Here is a 7,104-nt window from a genome sequence, read left to right as displayed (position 1 = left end):
GATTACATCGCACACTACCAGCGTGCAAATTTTTGCGTCGCTCGTGCGATCGGCGGCCGAGATCTTAAGGGGGGGCCATAATGGCCCCCCCCCCCCCCCCCCCGGAATGACAAGAATCAAAATACCCCGGGAGATTTAGGGTTAAGCTGAAAAGTTACATAACCTTTGAATGCATATCCTGTCATGATTTCAATTTTCAAATTCTAACACCTCTTTAGTGAATGGTCTGTTTCCTGCAAGTTATCTTCATGACTTTCTCTGAATTCCCAGCAGCTTATGAGGTATTTCTTTGTAGTATGCATATATGTCACATAAATTTTAACCCCTTTAAAAGGTAATTTTTAGACCACATCTTATGAGGTAATGTTATGTAGTATGTACTTTAGTGTAGCACATTACTTTTATCCCCTTAAAAGAACATTTTTAGACCATATCTTACCCTGAAATTAGCGGGGTGGATATGATTGTTCTTAGGATTTCATATTTTACCTTTCTAATCTGGCAATAAGATTTATAGTATACAGTAGATCAAATTTTTGTATAATTGGGTGCATGAATTCCACAGCACTAATATTAGACAAGTTTTATGCAAAAGTTGCTCCAATTCTGAAACACAGTTTTAAGTACAAGTTAAGTTTTATGTAATGAAGTATATTACTAAACTACTTCACAAATTTTTGGAGCAACATGATCTTTGTCTCTTTTAATTTAGCTACTCTAAATAAAATTTAGCATGGCTTGGGCTTTCTTAACTATTGTAATCAAATTCTGTAGTACATGTGCATTTACATATTTTTTTTACTTGACCAGTGTCACGATGGAATACATTCCAGTTGTGACGCACCCGGTGAATTATTGCGTAGCAAAAGCGAGACCGCTGTGTCACATTCTTATAAGTGTCGCGTTCTTTCATGCCCAAATAACATTCACTGAACTTTAGCGATGCTTCGTACATTTTAGGGAGCCTCAATGACCACCAAATGGTTCATTTATACCATTTCTAAAACATCCTATCAGTCAACTATTTATCATTATTCATCAATTTTTGAGTACTTACAATGTGGGGCTTGGTCAGAGCGTGGGATTTAATGATCAAAGCCTGAATGAGGTAGAAAACATGGCCCCCAAAATGCTCTATCAACTGGTGACAAAAAATCTCTTGAGATATGCAAAGTTAATTTGACCTGGATTATGATATTGTCTTGTAAACTTGTGCACTGTACACTCCAAACGTTGTAAAAAGGTATGCAGATGCCATTTTCCGAATGCCCATGCTCTAAAGATTTTCTGCTATTCGAAGATCGTGGCAGCTTGGCCCGGCCTCCCTCTGCTGCTTGAAGTGATATCTGAAGATGTTTGGGTCAATGTCGATGTAGCCAAAAGCGGCATGGCATATGTGTAATGTGAATGTGTGCAAGTGCTGTGCGACTGGCCACTGATTGACAACTGCATGCATATTACGTTGATGATATTTGTCATGAAGGAAGATGGTGGGAAGTATTGTCAAACAGCGCCGGGGATTGTGCACCTTATAACCAAGGTCAAGTTTGTGAAATATCATCATAACTTTGAAAGTGCAAGGACCTATTTCAGTGAAATTGCACATAAGTGTAATCAAGTGTCACTGGTCATGCATGTAACATACGGTCAAAGGTCATGTGGGTCAATGAACTCTTACCTTGTGGTATCAAAATCTTAAAGGCTAGTATAACATTTTGGTAAAGATTTAATGTAAAATGAATTTTACTCAAGTATCATCTAATATTCCATGTTACAAAAAGTAATTTTTTTTTCAACTGTTGATTCTTTGAGAAATTTAATTTTTTTTAATGCATCTAATGGCCTCTCCCTTTTGTGCACTTGCAATAACTTGTGATTTGGTTTCATAAAGTGACACATATTAGAAAATTTGCAGCCCATTCCATGCCTGAGAGTGTTTATGTATTTAAAAAAAAGGGGAAAAGTAAAAAATACCCAGATATTTCATGTTGACGGGGCAACCCTCAAAATCAGATCATTCATGTCACATATAATCAAGGTCAAAGGTCATTTGGGTCAATGAACTCTTACCTTGTTGTGGTATCAACATCAACATCTTAAAGGCTAGTATAACATTTTGGTAAAGATTCAATGTGAAATGAATTATACTTATGTATCATCTGATATTCCAATGGCAATACATAAGTATATTGGCCATTGATTTTTTTTTTTCAACTGTCGATTTTTGGAGAATTTTGAATTTTTTTTTAAAGGCATCTAATGCCCTCTCCCTTTTGGGCACTTGCAATAACTTGTGTTTTGGTTTCATAAAGTGACACATATTATATTATGAAAATTTGCAGCCCATTCCATGCCTGAAAAGTGTTTTTGTATTTAAAAAAAAGGGAAAGAAAAAATACCCAGATATTTCATGTTGATCGGGCACCCCTGAAAATCAGTTTCCCATGTTAAGTTTATGTATTCTTCTGCTAATCCTTTGTATGTTGCTTGGGGGTAATTCTTCATACATATCTTTTTTATTTTTCATGTCAGATATATATTGCCAAATCTCCATTTATAGTGAATTTGTGCTTTTATTTTTTGTATATATTTATAATAGAATGTTTGAACTAATTTACTCACATGTGTAGATTTTTTTCCTAGATAGGCAGCTTTTTCTAGGAGTCATTGCAAGGGGCCTGTTTTCATAAAGACAGACCACTCATAAATTTGCACTTTTGGTAACTACCATGGTAACAAGGCTTAGCTGCCAATCACAATAAGGATTTAATAGTTACCATAGTTGTAACCCTATATGAAATGGTCCCCTAGATTTATGTTGGTTAATGTGCAATTATTTCATGGTTCATCATACTTCATGTTCCTTTGGTAATATAAGAAATAAAGTGATAATGAAATTTTTAATGAATTTGTCTTTTGTGTGTGTTTTTATATGTGCATACATGGCCTGGATATCTCATATCTTTTCTTATGAATATATTTTTGGCATGGGGGTGGTATGAATATCTACTCTTTTTATTCATTCTTTTTATACATCATATGCACTCAAATTCTAAGAAATTGGGAGAGAGAGAGAGAAATAAAAGGGGAGGAAGAGAAAGAGAGACAATGTGCAACTAGGTAATGAAAATTACGTCTTCTCTTTATGACCTTCCCCCACAAAAAAGATGTTCCTAGCATTTTTTTTTATTGAAGTATGACTTGATAAATTTGATTATTTCACAAGTATATTCTTTCAAGTCTAGTTCTTAAATTTATTCTGAAAATGAAACTACAATGTTCTATTTCTGAGATTTGTTTATTCATGGGAAAATATGATAAAACAGTTTTTTTATATCTTTGTCATAATCCTTCAAATTATTTTTTGTTGTTTGATCCCACTACTCTTCTATTTCCATAATCGTTTTCTCCACACCATTCATCCTGCCGCTCTTTATTTCTTTCAATCGATAATTTTTTTTTGTAGCTCTAAGATGACACGCTTATTACAAATCCTCCAAATTTGCTGTTTGAAGTATTACCCAATCTAAGTTGGAATTCAGAGTTATATCAAAATTCCCCAAATTTAAGGATATATTCTTCAATACAGAACATGTTATTTGATTTTTTTTAAATTTAATTAAATGACGTTAGGTGTTTTCTCATTCTTTGAAAAGGAAGTTCTGGCCAATACATCTCCTAATATGATGTAGACCCAATCAATTTTTCTGTATGTACCTTTTAGGCCTATATTTTTCGGCAAAATAGAAAAGTTTTTCCATTTCCAACAGAAAAAAATAAAATGGCCGTATGCTACAATGAAATGAGCATATAAATATAAACTTATACAAACAATATGTGCGAGATAGGTATTTCATTGGTAAACAAAGCAAGATTATACACCCACTGGCAGAAAATTGTCTCTCTTTTTTTAACAGGAGGGATCCACAGAAAAGCAATAAATGCTCATAGTTTGTGGACCTCTCTTTCTTCCCAATCTTCCATGATTTAAATGAAAATGGGTGCTTTAAGCTATGCATTGTTATGTTCGATCATCATAATGCATAGTTCTTTAATATGGTATCATGATTTTGTCAAATATAAATGATATGATACTAATGATAGTCCCAGACTATCATAAGAGTCCATATCAATTTCATTTCTTATTTTGTGTACAGAAGAGGCGAGGTCGGACCACAAAAATAAAAGACACTCTGCTGCTTGAAGTGATATCTGAAGATGTTTGGGTCAATGTCGATGTAGCCAAAAGCGGCATGGCATATGTGTAATGTGAATGTGTGCAAGTGCTGTGCGACTGGCCACTGATTGACAACTGCATGCATATTACGTTGATGATATTTGTCATGAAGGAAGATGGTGGGAAGTATTGTCAAACAGCGCCGGGGATTGTGCACCTTATAACCAAGGTCAAGTTTGTGAAATATCATCATAACTTTGAAAGTGCAAGGACCTATTTCAGTGAAATTGCACATAAGTGTAATTAAGTGTCACTGGTCATGCATGTAACTTACGGTCAAAGGTCATGTGGGTCAATGAATCTTACCTTGTGGTATCAAAATCTTAAAGGCTAGTATAACATTTTGGTAAAGATTTAATGTAAAATGAATTTTACTCAAGTATCATCTAATATTCCATGTTACAAAAAGTAATTTTTTTTCAACTGTTGATTCTTTGAGAAATTTAATTTTTTTTAATGCATCTAATGCCCTCTCCCTTTTGTGCACTTGCAATAACTTGTGATTTGGTTTCATAAAGAGTCACATATTATATTATGAAAATTTGCAGCCCATTCCATGCCTGAGTGTTTTTGTATTTAAAAAAAAGGGGAAAAGTAAAAAATACCCAGATATTTCATGTTGACGGGGCAACCCTCAAAATCAGATCATTCATGTCACATATAATCAAGGTCAAAGGTCATTTGGGTCAATGAACTCTTACCTTGTTGTGGTATCAACATCAACATCTTAAAGGCTAGTATAACATTTTGGTAAAGATTCAATGTGAAATGAATTATACTTATGTATCATCTGATATTCCAATGGCAATACATAAGTATATTGGCCATTTATTTTTTTTTCAATTGTCGATCTTTGGAGAATTTTGAAAACAAAATTTTTTTAAAGGCATCTAATGCCCTCTCCCTTTTGGGCACTTGCAATAACTTGTGTTTTGGTTTCATAAAGTGACACATATTATATTATGAAAATTTGCAGCCCATTCCATGCCTGAAAAGTGTTTTTGTATTTAAAAAAAAGGGAAAGAAAAAATACCCAGATATTTCATGTTGATCGGGCACCCTGAAAATTAGTTTCCCATGTTAAGTTTATGTATTCTTCTGCTAATCCTTTGTATGTTACTTGGGGTAATTCTTCATACATATCTTTTTTTATTTTTCATGTCAGATATATATTGCCAAATCTCCATTTATAGTGAATTTGTGCTTTTATTTTTTGTATATATTTATAATAGAATGTTTGAACTAATTTACTCACATGTGTAGATTTTTTTCCTAGATAGGCAGCTTTTTCTAGGAGTCATTGCAAGGGGCCTGTTTTCATAAAGACAAACCACTCATAAATTTGCACTTTTGGTAACTACCATGGTAACAAGGCTTAGCTGCCAATCACAATAAGGATTTAATAGTTACCATAGTTGTAACCCTATATGAAATGGTCCCCTAGATTTATGTTGGTTAATGTGCAATTATTTCATGGTTCATCATACTTCATGTTCCTTTGGTAATATAAGAAATAAAGTGATAATGAAATTTTTAATGAATTTGTCTTTTGTGTGTGTTTTTATATGTGCATACATGGCCTGGATATCTCTGAAATCTTTTCTTATGAATATATTTTTGGCATGGGGGTGGTATGAATATCTACTCTTTTTATTCATTCTTTTTATACATCATATGCACTCAAATTCTAAGAAATTGGGAGAGAGAGAGAGAAATAAAAGGGGAGGAAGAGAAAGAGAGACAATGTGCAACTAGGTAATGAAAATTACGTCTTCTCTTTATGACCTTCCCCCACAAAAAAGATGTTCCTAGCATTTTTTTTTATTGAAGTATGACTTGATAAATTTGATTATTTCACAAGTATATTCTTTCAAGTCTAGTTCTTAAATTTATTCTGAAAATGAAACTACAATGTTCTAAGACTTTTTTAACCTCTTTTTCCTTTTTCAATTTCTGAGATTTGTTCATTCATGGGAAAATATGATAAAACAGTTTTTTTATATCTTTGTCATAATCCTTCAAATTATTTTTTGTTGTTTGATCCCACTACTCTTCTATTTCCATAATCGTTTTCTCCACACCATTCATCCTGCCGCTCTTTATTTCTTTCAATCGATAATTTTTTTTTGTAGCTCTAAGATGACACGCTTATTACAAATCCTCCAAATTTGCTGTTTGAAGTATTACCCAATCTAAGTTGGAATTCAGAGTTATATCAAAATTCCCCAAATTTAAGGATATATTCTTCAATACAGAACATGTTATTTGATTTTTTTTTAATTTGACGTTAGGTGTTTTCTCTCTCTTTTAAAAGGAAGTTCTGGCCAATACATCTAATATGATGTAGACCCAATCAATTTTTCTGTATGTACCTTTTAGGCCTAGATTTTTCGGCAAAATAGAAAAGTTTTCCATTTCCAACAGAAAAAAATGAAATGGCCGTATGCTACAATGAAATGAGCATATAAATATAAACATATACAAACAATATGTGCGAGATAGGTATTTCATTGGTAAACAAAAGCAAGATTATACACCCACTGGCAGAAAATTGTCTCTTTTTTTAACAGGAGGGATCCACAGAAAAGCAATAAATGCCCATAGTTTGTGGACCTCTCTTTCTTCCCAATCTTCCATGATCTAAATGAAAATGGGTGCTTTAAGCTATGCATTGTTATGTTCATCATAATGCATAGTTCTTTTAAATATGATGGTATCATGATTTTGTCAAATAAATGATATGATACTAATGATAGTCCCCGACTATCATAAGAGTCCATATCAATTTCATTTCTTATTTTGTGTACAGAAGAGGCGAGGTCGGACCACAGAAATAAAAGACACGCCCCCCTCCCCCCCCCCCCCCC

Source organism: Lytechinus variegatus, chromosome 3 (assembly GCF_018143015.1).
Source record: "Lytechinus variegatus isolate NC3 chromosome 3, Lvar_3.0, whole genome shotgun sequence".
NCBI classification, from domain to species: Eukaryota; Metazoa; Echinodermata; class Echinoidea; order Temnopleuroida; family Toxopneustidae; genus Lytechinus; species Lytechinus variegatus.
This window is presented reverse-complemented; position numbering follows the sequence as displayed.